Source organism: Pongo pygmaeus, chromosome 17, assembly GCF_028885625.2.
Source record: "Pongo pygmaeus isolate AG05252 chromosome 17, NHGRI_mPonPyg2-v2.0_pri, whole genome shotgun sequence".
NCBI lineage: Eukaryota > Metazoa > Chordata > Mammalia > Primates > Hominidae > Pongo > Pongo pygmaeus.
The window spans coordinates 77549698-77565572 of record NC_072390.2 but is presented as its reverse complement, the minus strand read 5'-3'; the positions used below and the strand labels follow the sequence as shown (position 1 = coordinate 77565572).

At 44.7% G+C, this 15875-nt stretch overlaps 1 long non-coding RNA gene across 1 annotated transcript; it reads right to left on the bottom strand.

The window, feature by feature from the left end:
* Positions 1-1898: 1898 nt before the first annotated feature.
* On the bottom strand, positions 1899-12477 carry LOC134738462 (uncharacterized). Its single transcript, XR_010124185.1, has 3 exons — positions 12393-12477; positions 3708-3795; positions 1899-3168 (listed from the first exon to the last, which is right to left on the bottom strand). It is a non-coding gene; the product is annotated as an uncharacterized LOC134738462 (long non-coding RNA).
* Positions 12478-15875: the final 3398 nt, after the last annotated feature.

Genomic DNA, 15875 nt, shown 5'->3' with positions numbered 1-15875 from the left:
GGACTGAAGATTAAAATGTGAAAAATCTAAGGGACACTTGCAAGAAAAAAGTTTTAAGTAGGCAAAAGCATAAATAAGAAATGCACCAGAAGTAAAACCAGAGTAGTTAATAAATATGTGAAGAGACTCTCAAACTCATTAGTAATCAAAAAAATCGAGATTATGTTAAAAATGAGATATTACCTTACAACTATTAGAATGGCAAGAAATAAAAAGTTGTATGATATCAAGTGCTGACAAGGACATGGGGAAATGGAACTCCTCATTACACTACAGATGGGCAGGAGTCACCTTCTGTCGTCATTTGTAAAGGTCAGTTGGGAAGCATTTTGTGAAAACATGCACATATGTATACTCTCATGTGATCCAGCAGTACAGTTCCTGGGTAATATCCCAGAGAATCCTTCTGACAGACGCACAAAGAGATTTATGTCAGTTTGCAGTAGCATCGTCTGCCAGTGTAAGCCATCCTTCGGTGGAAGGGTGGGTAAGGAAAACGTGGTGTATGCATAGGATGGGAAAACCATAAGGCAGCCAGAGCAGTAAATAAGATTTACTTCTATCAACACGGCTAGATCTCAAAAACACGTTGAATGGGCCGGGCGCAGTGGCTCACGCCTGTAATCCCAGCACTTTGGGAGGCCGAGGCTGGCGGATCACGAGGTCAGGAGATGGAGACCAGCCTGGCCAACATAGTGAAACCCCATCTCTACTAAAAATACAAAAATTAGCCGGGCATGGTGGCACATGCCTGTAATCCCAGCTACTCGGGAGGCGGAGGCAGGAGAATCCCTTGAACCAGGGAGCTGGAGGTTGCAATGAGTCAAGATTGCGCCACAGCACTCTAGCCTGGCAACAGAGCGAGACTCCGTCTCAAAAAAACAAACAAACAAACAAACAAACAAACACGCTGGATGAAGAAAATCAGTAGAATGAGATGTATAGCACAATGCCCACTGGTAAATTAAAGTCTATATTATATAGATGATGTTACGTATATGAAGGTATGGAAAGTGAGTTGGAAGAACACACATTAAAACATAAGGTACTGGCTGGATGCAGTGGTTCACACCTGTAATCCCAGCACTTTGGGAGGCTGAGGCAGGAGGATTGCTTGAAGGCGGGAGGATTACTTGAGGCCAGGAGTTCAAGACCAGCCTGGACGATATGGTGAGACTCCATCTCTAAAAAAAAAAATTAAAAAATTACCTGGGTATGGTGGTATGTACCTGTGGTCCCAGCTACTCAGGAGGGGAAGGAGGAGGATCACTTGAGCCCAGGAGGTTGAGGTTGCAGTGAGCTGTGATCACGCCACTGCACTCCAGCCTGGGGAAGAGAGTAAGATTGGGGATGGGTCATTAAAAGTCTATAATGAAACCAAATCAGAACATTTGTCTCATCAGTGTACTTACTGCTTATGATGACTGCATGAGGTTTATGGATAGAGCTGTGATTTGGAAAACCAGGTAGAAAAAATATAAACAAAAAGGAAGAGCCTCCTCTATTTAAAAAGGATACGAAATACAGTGACTTCCCCCAGTTTTGGCAACATTCTGCTGGTGTCACTAATATCACTATTAACCTGTAACTCTAAATGGATACCCAGCAGAAACCACAACACGACAAAAGTCATTGTTCTCCTTCTTAAAGGAAGAATCCATGTGGGGAAAAACCCCAGGCTTATTGTTTAAATCATGTAATAAAAGGCATCATATTAAACCCTTTACTGGTTTCTACATTGCATCCTGCTCTATGGCCTTGCTGCTTTTTAACAACAACTTGTGTAAAGATAAAATCAGTATCTATGCAGGGCCTCATACATTATACCTCTTTTGAGCATAATTTATTTCATCTACTTTATATCCAAAGGTGAAACTAAAACTATTTTATATTCTTACCTGAAAAACCACTCATGCAAGAATCAAGATGTTGTTCTCTGAGTTAAGGATGTTTTCTGGCCCCAGTCCTGTTACTTTGGTTACCACTGGCTAAGCTTTTCATAGCCATTTGAGTTTGTGAACACACAGAGTCACCCGGATGAGACTATGGGTGCAAGTGTGGTGGGCTGGGGTGGGAACTGTGTCAGCACCGGGGTAGACAGAAGTCAAGGAACTTCTGTGGGGAGCTGATCAGATCAGCCAGAGTTTACACTGTCAGCATCTGACCTAAGAGTTGGTGGGCCAGGATCAGCGATGAGTAACAACTTAAGAAGAGCACAGTGGAGGCTGTGCATGGTGGCTCACGCCTGTAATCCCAGCACTTTGGGAGGCTGAGGTGGTGAATCACGAGGTCAAGAGATCAAGACCATCCTGGCCAACAGGGTGAAACCCTGTCTCTACTAAAAAAACAAAAATTAGCCAGGCGTGGTGGCACATGCCTGTAATCTCAGCTACGTGGGAGGCTGAGGCAGCAGAATTGCTTGAACCCAGGAGGCAGAGGTTGCAGTGAGCCGAGATCACATTACTGCACTCCAGTCTGGGCAACAAGAGCGAAATTCAGTCTCAAAAAAAAAAAAAAAAAAGGATAGCACAGTGGAAAGAGATGCTCAGGTTTGGTGTAGCAGGGGCTCAATTTCCAACAAAGGAAACTGTTTATATGAAAGGGAAAAATCCCTAAAACAATAAGAACCCATCACCAACCTCAAAGCCTATCGATTGGAAACAACCGTTCACCAGATGGCTCAGCTTGATTTCCCAGAATGTGAGACAATTCCATGAAGGAAAACAAGCTGATTTCAAAAATTAGAAATAACTCACTTAACTAGGATTTCCTTTTAGTTCGGTTTGCTTTGCTTTTTACTTTAATTACTCCATAAGGTCCAATTGCTGTAATGTAAGAATCCTAAATGAGTAAAGTTGGATGCTAAGTTAAATGCTAAGAAGACCTGGGGAGGAGCTGGGTGCAGTGGCTCATGCCTGTAATCACAGCACTTTGAAAGGCTGAGCCTGGTGGATCATTTGATGTCAGGGGTTTGAGGCCAGCCTGGCCAACATGGTGAAATGCCGTCTCTACTAAAAATACAAAAATTAGCCAGGTGTGGTGGTGTGCGCCTGTAATCCCAGCTACTTGGGAGGCTAAGGCAGGAGAATCGCTTGAAGCTGGGAGGCGGAGGTTGCAGTAAGCCGAGATCGCATCATTGCACTCCAGCCTGGGCGACAGAACAAGACTCTGTCAAGAAAAAAAAAAAAGAAAAAAAAAAACACCTCAGGAAATCTCAGAATGATGAGTGGGAAGAAAAGTGGGGAGGGGGGGCTAGTCTGTTGGAGTAGTAGGATTACAGGGAATTTTTCTCTTTGTTTTAAATTTTTAATATTGCTGTTACCAAGTTGAGCAATAAATAATCTCTTCTAAATGTAAGCATTCCTTAGGGAAAAACAAACATGCTAACCTTTCCTCTCCATCACACTGTGGGGAAGCTTCACTGGTTCCTTAAAGCGACTATAATCAAACCACTTTTTTCTTGCTCATCATAAGGTTTAACCAGGGGCAAAAGAGGACAAGAAAAATAATTAGAGCCATAATTGGTGAGTAGATGGAAACAGAGTCCTAGGGTTGGAAGGAATCTTGGAAATATGTTTTGCCCATCCCCTCAGCTCTCGGGCCACACCTAAACTCTTAAAGCCCTCAGGAACTTACTGTGCTGAGGACTGCCAAGGACAATGCCTAATCTGTCTTAGAAACTCATTCTAGTGTCTAAGAATACTTACTGGGAGGAAATTCAACTTTGTGAGTAAATTCGGGCTCCACTCCCATCCATTTCCTCTGGCTCTGATTTCGGGTGGAGATGGACGGCAGCTGGACACACATTCAAGTACACTCAGCAAACACACGTGAAGGTTATTACCAAAATAGCCCCCTCCCGTCCCCACCTCAGCTTTCTCTGCTCTGGGTTAAATGATCCCAGCCCTTGTATGGGTTAAATGATCCCAGAAATCTCTCCTGATTGGTTTCATTATCTGAACTTAGACCTACCTGTGCCTAATCTTTGACCAACAGTCCAGTAGGGGGTTCAACGCCACTGGCTCTAGGGTGATCAACTGTCCCAGCTTGCCAGAGGTTGCCCAGGTTGTGGGACTTTTAGTGCTAAAACCGGGAAAGTCCCAGGCAAAATGTGATGAGTTGGCCTAGCTGGCTCTCTCTGGAGAAAAAAATGCAACCACCGGAGGAATGATCTTCATTGCTAAAATGCAATGTTTTAATTAATGAACGACGTGTCATGAGTGTGGAGACAGAACCATCTGAAAAGCTGCTGTGGTTTGAACGTCCCCCCAAAACTCATGTTGAGATATAAGTGCCATTGTAACAGTATTAAGAGGTGGAGCCTCTAGAGAGGTGATTAGATCATGAGAGCTCTGCCCTCATGAATGGATTAATGCCATTATTGAGGGAATGGTTAGTTATCACCTGAGTTGGTTCCTGATTAAAAGGATGTTTGGCTGGGTACAGTGGCTCATGCCTGTAGTCCCAGCATTTTGCGAGGCCAAGGCAGGAGGATCACTTGAGGTCAGGAGTTCAAGACCAGCCTGGCCAACATGGTGAAACCCTGCCTCTACTAAAAAGACAAAAATTAGCTGGATGTAGTGGCAGGCACCTGTAATCCCAGCTACTTGGGAGGCTGAGGCAGGAGAATTGCTCAAACCTGGGAAGTGGAGGTTGCAGTGAGCCAAGATTGTGCCACTGTACTCTAGCCTGGGCAACAGAATGAGATTCCATCTCAAAAAAAAAAAAAAAAGTATGAGTTTGGCCCAATTTGATCTCTATGTCTTGGGTGCTCATTTGTTCTTCTGCCATGTGATGATGCAGCAAGAAGGCCCTTGCCAGATGCCAGCGCCATGCTTTTGGACTTCCCAGCCTCCAGAAATGTGAGAATAAATTTCATTTCTTTATAAGTTACCCAATCTCCAGTATTTTGTTTTACTAAAAACAAGTAACAGAAAACAGACTAGGAAAGGGCCACGTTTGCTGTCCTGTTTTAGCACAAACCCCTGTCTGGAAGGGATGAACACAGTGTCTGCTCCACTGCACACAGCCTGTACCTGTCCCCCACCACTGTCACCTGGGTGCATGGGCACACCTGGGGATGCAGCACTTATGGCTTAAAAAAAAAGAATCAGCTGCAAAACCAGAAACAAATCTAAAGTGTGTGAGGGGGAGGAGAAACAGGGCATGGAAAGGGGGGAAATGCCACAAACAAGAGAAAATAGCCTAACAGGCTGGAGCAAAAGCAAGAGGGAGAATACAGTTAGAAACATACCCAATGAGAGGGAGAAATTGGTGAAGGAACAAAAAACATGAGAAGGAAGAACATGAGAGGCACGAAGAAAAGTCTGTGGTGGCAAGAGAAGTACAAGATACACCTGCCACGCTCACGCCCTTGGACCACCAGGCAGAATCACTGAGCCATTGCCCAGCCCACCCCTCTTTGTATTTTCTCACACCCTTTTGAATGGTTCCTGGGCCCTTGGATTTCATGGTCCAGGAAGAAAAAATTAAAGACTAACGTAAAGCTGCAAAGAACATGAAACTTAAAATATCTTCTACTATGATCATTACTTCCAAAAGCAAAGGACATTGTACATCCTCAGAGGAAAGAGCATTGCTTCCCAAGAAAGAAGACTGTCCTTGGCCACTGAATACCAGCCTGCACACACAACATTCTCCTCACTCCTCCCCTTTGCCAAGGAATGCTGAAAACTTTGTCACAGACTGGTGCCAGGTCTTACCCTAGCATTTGGGAGGCACTGCTTTAGGGAACCTGAGAGTTTAGCCACGCAGTTCTGTAGAAAAATGGTGGAAAGCTAACATTTGTTGAGCACTGACCATTGTCTGCCCCTGTACACAGTCATTATCTCATAAAATCACCTCAATAACCCAGTTCTAATTAGTCCTCCTATTTCAAATAAGGAAACTGAGGCTCAAAGATGTTGAGAATCACGCCCATAGTCAAGTGGTAGAGGAAGGTTTTAATCCAAGTGACTTGATAAAAAAAGGGCCAACTTTTTTTATTTTTATTTTTTACTTTTTTGAAAAAAGTCTCGCTTGTCACCCAGGCTGGAGTGCAGTGGCAAGATCTCGGCTCCCTGCAACCTCCGCCTCCCAGGTTCAAGCAATTCTTGTGCCTCAGCCTCCCAAGTAGCTGGACTTACAGATGTGCACTACCACACCTGGATGATTTTTGTATTATTAGTAGAGACGGGGTTTCGGCATGTTGGCCAGGCTGGTCTCAAACTCCTGGCCTCCAGTGATCTGCCTGCCTTAGTCTCTCTAAGTGCTGGGATTACAGGCATGAGCCACCGTGCCCGGCCCCAAACTTTTTTTAAATTAAAATTTTTGGAGACAGGATTTTGCTCTGTTGCACAGGCTGGAGTGCAGTGGCATGATCACAGCTCACTGTAGGCTCTAAATCCTGGGCTCAAGCAGTCCTCGCCTCAGCCTCCTGAGTAGTTAGGACTACAGGCCTATGCCACCATGCTCGGGTAATTTTTTTAATTTGTAGAGACAGGGTCTCTCTGTGTTGCCCAGGCTGGCCTCGAACTCCTGGCTTCAACTGATTCTCCCCACTCAGCCTCCTAAAGTGCTGGGATTACAGGTGTGAGCCATCACATCAGGCCCAAGGCAAACATTTTAAACTATGATGCCGCACATTACAAACCTGCTTCTTCACAGAAGGAGTCTCCTGGATTTTCTAAACAGAGTGAAAGGGTTTCATAAATTCTACATCCGTTTTTTTTTTTGGTTTTGTTTTGTTTTGTTTTTTTTGAGACACGGTCTCATTCTGTTGCCCAGGCTGTAGTGCGGTGGTGTGATCATAGCTCACTGCAGCCTTGACTTCCTCGGGTTCCGGTGCTTCTCCCATCTGAGTAGCTGGGTCTACAGGCACATGCCACCAGGCCTGACTAAATTTTGTATTTTTTGTAGAGACGGGGCTTTGTCATGCTGCCCAGGCTGGTCTCAAACTCCTGGGCTCAAGCAATCCTCCTGCCTCGGCCTCCCAGGGTGCTGGGATTACCGACATAAGCCACCTTGCCCGGCCCCTCTACATCAGTTTTGGGTGTGCTGCCTACTGAAAAAATGCAAGCATCTGACTAAGACAATCCTTCCTGAATCAGAAATGCTTAAGAGATTTAAACCCCGTGATGGCTGTGTCCCTTCTGGCCTCGTCCCCAGCTGGGTTCACTGCTGGCTCTGACGCCTCTGTCCTGGCGCAGTGTCAGCTCCCCACTTTATATGCAGGGTGGGGGCCTGTTCTTTCAAGCTGCTATTCCTATCTGTGTTTGTTCAGAGGCTTCCTTCCTGGCTCTCTTTCTACTTTAAGATCTTCCCTTTTCAGCAACCTTTGCCTTGATGTCTAATTCCAACTGTAACTTAAAATCAGAACCACAGAAAGATATGATCAGGTAGAAGTTGATTTCTTTTTTTTTTTTTTTTTTTTTTTTTTTTTGAGACAGAGTTTCATTCTTGTTGCCCAGGCTGGAGTGCAGTGGCGCCACCTTGGCTCACTGCAACCTCCACTTCCTGAGTTCAAGCGATTCTCCTGTCTCAGCCTCCCAAGTAACTGGGATTACAGGCATGTGCCACCTCGCCCAGCTAATTTTGTATTTTTACAAACCAGTCTGGCCAATATGGTGAAACCCTGCCTCTACTAAAAATATAAAAATTAGACATGGTTTCTCCATGTTGGTCAGGCTGGACTCAAACTCCTGACCTCAGGTGAACCGCCCGCCTCGGCCTCCCGAAGTGCAGGGATTACAGGCGTGAGCCACCGCGCCCAGCCTAGAAGTTGATTTCTTATTTTTCTTTATTGGAGACTTGGTTCCCACAGGACAAATCTGTGGAAAAAAGCTGAAGCCTCTTAAATCATTCACAGAAGATTCAGTGACTGGCAAACGAGACGTTGGGCTTTCCTCCTATTGAAACCAAGATCTTATTAGTGTATTAATATTGTGTCTATTCACCACTTGCTAATTCTGTTTTACTAGCAATCTAATAGTGAGGGAAGCTTCCACTTATGATTCTTTTATAAGCTTGAGGGACACAGAGTCCCTATTAGTTTAATGTGCTGTTATGTAGATGTGAACATCAGAATCATGGTTAGGAGAGAATTTAAAATGTTCCCCCAGCATCATTCCAGACAGATGAGAAGCCAACCTTTAAAAATTCTCCAGAGAAGAATCTTCCACAATCAACTATTTTAGCTCATCCCAGTGTTTAATAATCCTTATTGCCAAGAATTTTTTTTCCTTTAATACAATCCTTTCTGCCGTAGTTTAAATCCATTTCTTACAGGCACTGTTAGTGGAGTTGAAGACACCATCATCCATGTTAGTTTTTAATGTAGACCTCTTATCTGCAGAAGAAAATTCTTTAATCTTTTCTCACTTTCCAACCCTTAGAAACTAAACTTTCAGCTGGGCATGGTGGCTCACACCTGTAATCCCAGCACCTTGGGAGGCCGAGGTGGGTAGATCACCTGAGGTCAGGAATTCGAGACCAGCCTGGCCAACATGGTGAAACCCCATCTCTACTAAAAATACAAAAAAAAAAAAAAAAAAAAAAAGCTGGGCATGGTGGTGGGTACCTGTAATCCCAGCTACTCAGGAGTCCGAGGCAGGAGAATCGCTTGAACCTGGCAGGTGGAGGTTGCAGTGTGCCAGGATTGTGCCATTGCACTCCAGCCTGGGTGACAAGAGCAAAACTCCAACTCAAAACAAAAACAACTAATCTTTCCATCCTCTTTTGTACAGCCCAATAATTTAGAAAGGACATCAAATATATCTGGTTTAGTAATTCTCAGATCAGGTGCTTTGGAATCACCTGAGAATCGATGCAATGAGAGTCGCCCTCCCCAGGTATGCCCCAGCCGAATCTTTGTGGGTGCCACTCCAGAATGGATTTTAATAGTCCTGGGTGATCCTGATATTGAAGTTGTTTAGACAGTCATCGGGAACCCTTGACCCAGTCTAGTTTGTTCTTAGATTTCCTTATGACCTGCAAACGGACCACCTCCCACAACAGCCCACTCACTACATCCCCAAGAACAGCTTGCTCATGGCCACAGCCCTTCCAATGGGAGAAAGTGGCTCCTCTTCCTAAGCCAAAATTTGCCTCCTTGAAGTTTCTTTTTCTTTTTCTTTTTTGAGACAGAGTGTTGCTCTGTCACCCAGGCTGGAGTGCAGTGATATGATCTCAGCTCACTGCATCCTCTGCCTCCCGAGTTCAAGTGACTCTCCTGCCTCAGCCTCCCAAGTAGCTGGGATTACAGGTATGCACCACCATGCCCGGCTAATTTTTGTATTTTAGCAGAGATAGGGTTTCACCACGTTGGCCAGGCTGGCCTCGAACTCCTGATCTCAAGTGATCTCCCCGCCTCGGCTTCCCAAAGTGCTGGGATTGCAGGTGTGAGCCACTGTGCAGCCCTTTCCTTGAAGTTTCTATCAATTATGTTAGATGTGGCCTCCAGTATCAGAGTATTTCTAAATCTCTTCATTAACTTTTCCAACCCCAAGAATATACAAATCACATTTCTAGGCCAATATGAAAAAAAAAAAAAAAAAAGGAATAGGCCAAGTGTGGCGGCTCACACCTGTAATCCCAGCATTTTGGGAGACTGAGGCAGAAGGATTACTTGAGCTCAGGAATTGGAGACCAGCCTGGGCAACATGGCGAAACCCCATCTCTACAAAAAAATACAAAAATTAGCCAGGTGTGGTGGTGCCTGCCTGCAGTCCCAGCTACTCAGGAGGCTGAGGCGGGAGGATCACTTGAGCCTGGGAAATCAAGGCTGCAGTGAGCCATGATTGCGCCATGGCACTCCAGCCTAGGCAACAGAGCCAGCCCTGGTCACATACATGGTGAAACTTCCCATCCATTGTCCAAAAGCTCTTGCTTACCATCAGTATATGAATGAGAAAAGAGTTGTTAAAGATCTAACTCAGTGGTTCTCAAACTTGAGTGTGAATCAGAACCACCCAAAGGGCTTGTTGAAACACAGATTGCCGGGCTCCACTCCCTGAGTATCTGATTCAGTAGGTCAGGGTGGGCACTGAGGTTTGGTTTTCGAATTAGTACCCAGGTAATGCTGTGGCTGGTGGTCCACAGACCACACTTTGAGAACCACTGGGCTAATTAATGCACGCTTAGGGCAGCATTTATCAGCCTATGGAATGAGCACCTGATGTATCAGAATCGGGGGGGGGGGGAAGCTTTAAAAATAACATATTTTTACAGGGCTTAGGAATCTGGAATTACAACAAACATTGCAGGTAAATCTTCTTATGGAAATTTGAGAACCCCCGACTGTGGTTTTGATAGTTAAAGAGATTTGGATAGGCCAGCGGTTCTCAAAGTGTGGTACCCGAATTACAACATCAGCATCACTTGGGAACTTGTTAGAAATGCAAACGCATCTTTTCTGAAAGATTTTATGTAAAAACAAAAAAAAAAAGAAAAAAAAAGAAATTCAATCCATGTTTTCACAAGCCCTCTCAGTATTCTGAGGCACGCTGACCTTTGGGAGCCACTGGCAAAGCTCAAAGAGGTGCCAACCCCTCTTTATTTCCCCTGCATCTGCTTCTTCCTAGTTTGGTTTTGTATTTTTCACTATAATTTATCCTTTGCTGTTTCCTAAACTTTGAGGAGCTGCTATGCTAGCTGGGGAACACGGCTTCCCTACAGAAAGGTTCTGAGTTTGAAGGAACCATACCTTTTTTTTAATGTTTTCTTTTTCCTAACTCTGGTAAAATCTACGTAACATAAAAGCCACCATTTTAACCATGTTAAGTGTACAGTTATGTGGCACTAAGTACATTCATTTCCTTATGCAACTATCTCCACTATGCATTATCTTCCCAAACTGAAACTGTGTATCCATTCAACAGTAACTCCCCATTCAGTTCTGTATGCTAACCACTGTATTCATGTGGTTGTGCAACCCGTCTCCAGAACTCTTATCGTCTTGCAAACCTGCAACTCTGTGCCCGTTAAACAAGTCCCCTTTCCCTCTCCACCCAGCCCCTGGCAACCCCCATTCTGCTTTCTATCTCTATATATTATAAATTAACTACTTTGGATGCCTCATGGAAGTGGAATCATACAGTATTTGTCCTTTTATTTCACTTAGCATAATATCTTTAAGGTTCATCCATGTTGTTATCGGATGGAGATTTCCCTTTCTTTGTAAAAATTTTAATTGTATTTCTATATTTTAGAATCCCCTTGTTTGTAAAGGCTGACTCACACTCTACTGTATGTATGGACCACATCTTCTTTATCCGTTCATCCATCCAAAGCATTGGCTTGTTTCTACCTTTCGACTACGATGAATAATGCTGTTATGAACACGTGTGTACAAATACCTGAGGCTTCTTCGCAGCTTTCCTGGCTGAGTCCACTGAGGTTCCTTAGACACTGCCCCATCTCTTACTTGAGCCGAATATGGGGAAGATAAGAAATTGATTAACAATCTGGCAAAGTTTAGAATTAAGTCACAGCTAGGCACCTTGGCCCACGCCTGTAATTCCAGCACTTGGAGAGGCTGAGGCAAGAGGATAGTGCATACTTATAATCCCAGCTACTCAGGAGGCTGAGGTGGGAGGACCTTCAGGAGCCCAGGAGTTTGAGGCTGCAGCGAGCGCCTCAAGCCTGGGCGCTGCACTCCAGCCTGGGCGACAGAACGAGACCCTATCTCTAAAAAATAATGAAAATTTTAAAAATGAGAATTAAGTTACTAGTTCAGGTGTGGGTTCTGGGTTGTAGTTAAATGGCAAGTTTTTCTATCACCCCCAACTCTTCCTCCTAAAAACTCCCTCCTCAAAATATATTCCGCAGGAGGGGGTGCATGCGTGTCTCATACAGTGCCAGGCTCCTAGCCCCTGGGACTCTGGCCAGCCAAGAGAAGAGCCTGGTCTATGCATTGAATGACTGAACCATAATTGGAGCCCAGGATCCCTCAGTGAAGACTGGGGGGGTCCCAGAACATCTCTCCCGCTTCGCCCAGTGTCCAGAACTGAGCTCTACCTAGCCCTTGCTGCTTACTCTGACGGCCGTCCAAGCCGGTGCTCTCAGCGTGGAGCCCTTCCTGCCGTCCCAAGGTCCAGCCTTTCAGACTCATTCCTGACCCCTTTCCTGGTCGTGCTGCCTTGCTTTTCCTGCTCCTGATGGCCAGCTGGGGTTGTGCCATATGGAGACTTCCGGGTGTCACTCTGGACTTCAGTCCATATTCCCTGCCTCCATCCTCCAATAGCGGCGGCGCTCCTGCCTCGCCTGTCTTTGGCCTCTAGGAGCCGCGCTCAGAATTAGCACCGAGAGACCCCGGCCTGCGCCACTCTGCTGTGCATCACGTCTGGAGCTCAGGTTGCGCAGGAAGTTGGAAAGAGGACAGAACACATACTCACTGGTTGATCTGCAGCTTCGTGGCCTTCGTGCCGGCAAGCCACAGCTGTCCAAGCAGGCCTGCGGGGCGCCCCGGCAGAGGAAACTGTGAGATGTAAAGTCTTCTAGACTCAGAAGGCGCTGGGTTGGGGCCAGATGTGAGTCAAGAGATGCGGAAGATGTTTCATATTCCCCTTGATTCGTACCAGCTGTCCTGGGAACCCACAAATGGGACTGATGGTAGATGTTTATTTTCCAAAGGACACTTTCCTCATTTATCTTGAATTTGTCATTTAAATTCTTTGGGGGAGAATTAAAAACCCCTGCTGGAGAATGAAAGACAATTCCTACCAAGTGAAACTTACCATTCTGGAAACGATTAGCCATCCCCTTCACCCTCACCTCACCATCTAGATGTTTTGGTCCAGTCGCCAAAGCTTGGATTTGAGCTCTAGGTTGAGGATGCTATGGTCTCCTTGCATATTGAAGACTGTGCCAGTTCAACAAGACTGACTCCCTTCAGTCTTTCAGGCTCCTGTCATAGCAGGAGGAGGAGTCTGGAAGACAATGTTAGGTGCTGGGATCTCTGTTGAAGTCAGCGGAATGTGGAGAGTTTAGAATCAAAGCATTTGCCAGAATTATTCTTCTGATACTCTAGAGGATTTGCTGTATGGATATGCTATACTAGTATGTCATTTATAAAAGCATGTTTAGGCTGGGTGCAGTGGCTCACAACCTGTAATCCCAGCACTTTGGGAGGCCGAGGCGGGCAGATCGTGAGGTCAAGAGATCAAGACCATCCTGGCTAACACGGTGAAACCCCGTCTCTACTAAAAATACAAAAAATTAGCGGGGCATGGTGGCAGGCGCCTGTAGTCCCAGCTACTCAGGAGGCTGAGGCAGGAGAATGGCGTAACCCGGGAGGTGCAGCTTGCAGTGAGCTGAGATCGCGCCACTGCACTCCAGCCTGTGTGACAGAGCGAGACTCCGTCTCAAAAAAAAAAAAAAAAAAAAGTGTGTTCAGTATTTTCATCTTTATAATATTTATTGAGAGCTATATATTTATAGCACTGTGCTGAAACTCTTTATATAACTGACACCTCTGGCTAATATCTTTCATTGGCCATGTGAGCTTCAATTTGTATACTGTGTGAAAGCAGTGAAATTTTTGACTTTCAAGTACCGTTCTTCAGTTGTCAGAAGGACAATAAAGTATTCAGAATTAGTTTGGTAGGCAATGCTTACTGGGCATATTATTGCCTTTTGCTTCTCTATTGCTACATATAACATATTAAAGAAAATTATATTTTTGGAACCCATTTTCACACACACACACACAGTTTGGAAGAGAGAAAAGAGATGGAGCTATTTTAGGATCTGTATTTTCAAAGAATAGCAACTCTCTAAGTGACAAGAGAGCAAGTAGAACCAACTTTATAATTAAAGGATGGTGTAGGTTGTAGAAAAGGGATGATACAGGTTTGGAATGATGAATAAGACAGTCCTTACTCTTAATAAGCTTGCGTTCTAGTGGAGTGTGGGAGACCAATACATCAAAATAGTAGTGACCACATGTCCCCAGTCCAAATTTGGGACATGTGATCTCAAAAGAATGGGTGCACTTTCTGGGGACAACTGGACCACCTGTTTGAAATGTTAGCAGATTTAGGACAAGTAGTTGCCGTACTTAGAACAGAAGACGGGGTAAGAAAAGCTGTTCAGGAGGCATGTGTAGTTGCTATGCAGCTTTGGGGAGGAAGGGCTCGCAGCATCACACTGTCCTTCAGGCTCCACAATGTAGCTAGCTCAGCGCCTACTTCTGGATGGTCTACCCTTTGCCAGGTACTAAACTAATGATTGCCGTGCCATGCTCCAGAGCGGCTACACACTTTCCTTTAAGCCAGTCACAGGCATGTGTCAGCTGGCTGTCTGGGCTTGGATCTTGAAGAAACTTCCCTCTTTGGGTTCATACGTGTGTGTAAGGAGGCTGTCCGGGTGAAGAAGCTCTGACACTTTAGGGTGGCATCAGGGGCACAGGCTCTCCCCTAAATTCAACTTCAGAAATACAGATTTAAAACAATTCTTTCAAGAAATATTGCATATCTATGAAACTAAAAAAAAAAAAAAGAGAGAAGAAAAAGAAAAGAAAGAAAAAAGTCAGGCAGGCGGATCACGAGGTCAGATTGAGACCATCCTGGCTAACATGGTGAAACCCCGTCTGCACTAAAAATACAAAAAATCAGCCGGATGTGGTGGCAGGCGCCTGTAGTCCCAGCTACTTGGGAGGCTGAGGCAGGAGAATCGCGTGAACCTGGGAGGCGGAGCTTGCAGTGAGCCGAGATTGCAGTGAGCCGAGATTGCACCACTGCACTCCAGCCTTGGCGACAGAGCAAGACTCGTCTCACAAAAAAAAAAAAAAAAAAAAAAAGAAAAAGAAAAAAATCCATTTGGCATGAAGGGGACTGGATATTCATATATTGCTAGTGGTACTAACAATAGATGTATTCTTTTTTTTTTTTTTGAGACAGAGTCTCACTCTGTCGCCCAGGCTGAAGTGCAGTGGTGCGCTCTTGGCTCACTGCAACTTCCAACCCTTGGGTTCTAGCATTTCTCATGCCTCAGCCTCCTGCGTAGCTGGGATTACAGGCATGTGCCACCACGCCTGGCTAATTTTGTATTTTTAATAGAGACAGAGTTTCATCATGTTGGCCAGGCTGGTCTTGAACTCCTGATCTTAGGTGATCCACCTGCCTCGGCCTCCCAAAGTGCTGGGATTATAGGCATGAGCCACCGTGCCCGGCTTGTGTATTCTTATAGAAAAGGAATCTGACACTATGTGAGTTGGCATCAAACACTTTAGACCCTTTGATCCAATAGTTTCACTTGGGAAAACGTACCTCAAAATGAAAACACAAAACATTGATTTTCTTTTCTATAAAAAAATCAATTGTAGCAATGTAAAATGAACAATGGGAAACAACCAATACTCCACAATGGGAAAACATTAATTAATAAAATCTTTTTAGCCCCTAGATATCGTGAGAGTACACCAGTAAATGAGAATGTGTAGATGAAATATTTAGTGAAGAAAAGTAGAACATGAAATTACATGTACATACTGATTACAACTTTGTAAGCTGATGGATATACCAATATATATCCAAAGAGACTTTTTAGGAAAGCAACCGCTGCTTAGTGTTTATGAGATTTTTCTGTAAGTTGTTGGCATTGGCATTGGCATTTTTTTTAAGAAGGAAGAGTGAGTATGGCAGGGGTGTTAGTTGAACTGTGAGTTTTGAATCTCACTGAGTTTTTTGTTGGTTTATGTTATTGAGAGGCATGATGCAAGTACTTTGTGACTAAGAGTGAAAGGGCCATTCTTTGGTTTATTATAATATATTAATAAACTAGAGGTGATTCAACGTTGTCTCTACAATGAAGTCACTACCACACGCTTGCATTTTGAGATGCTTTCTTTAGTGGTGGCAGAAGGGACAGAGCCACTT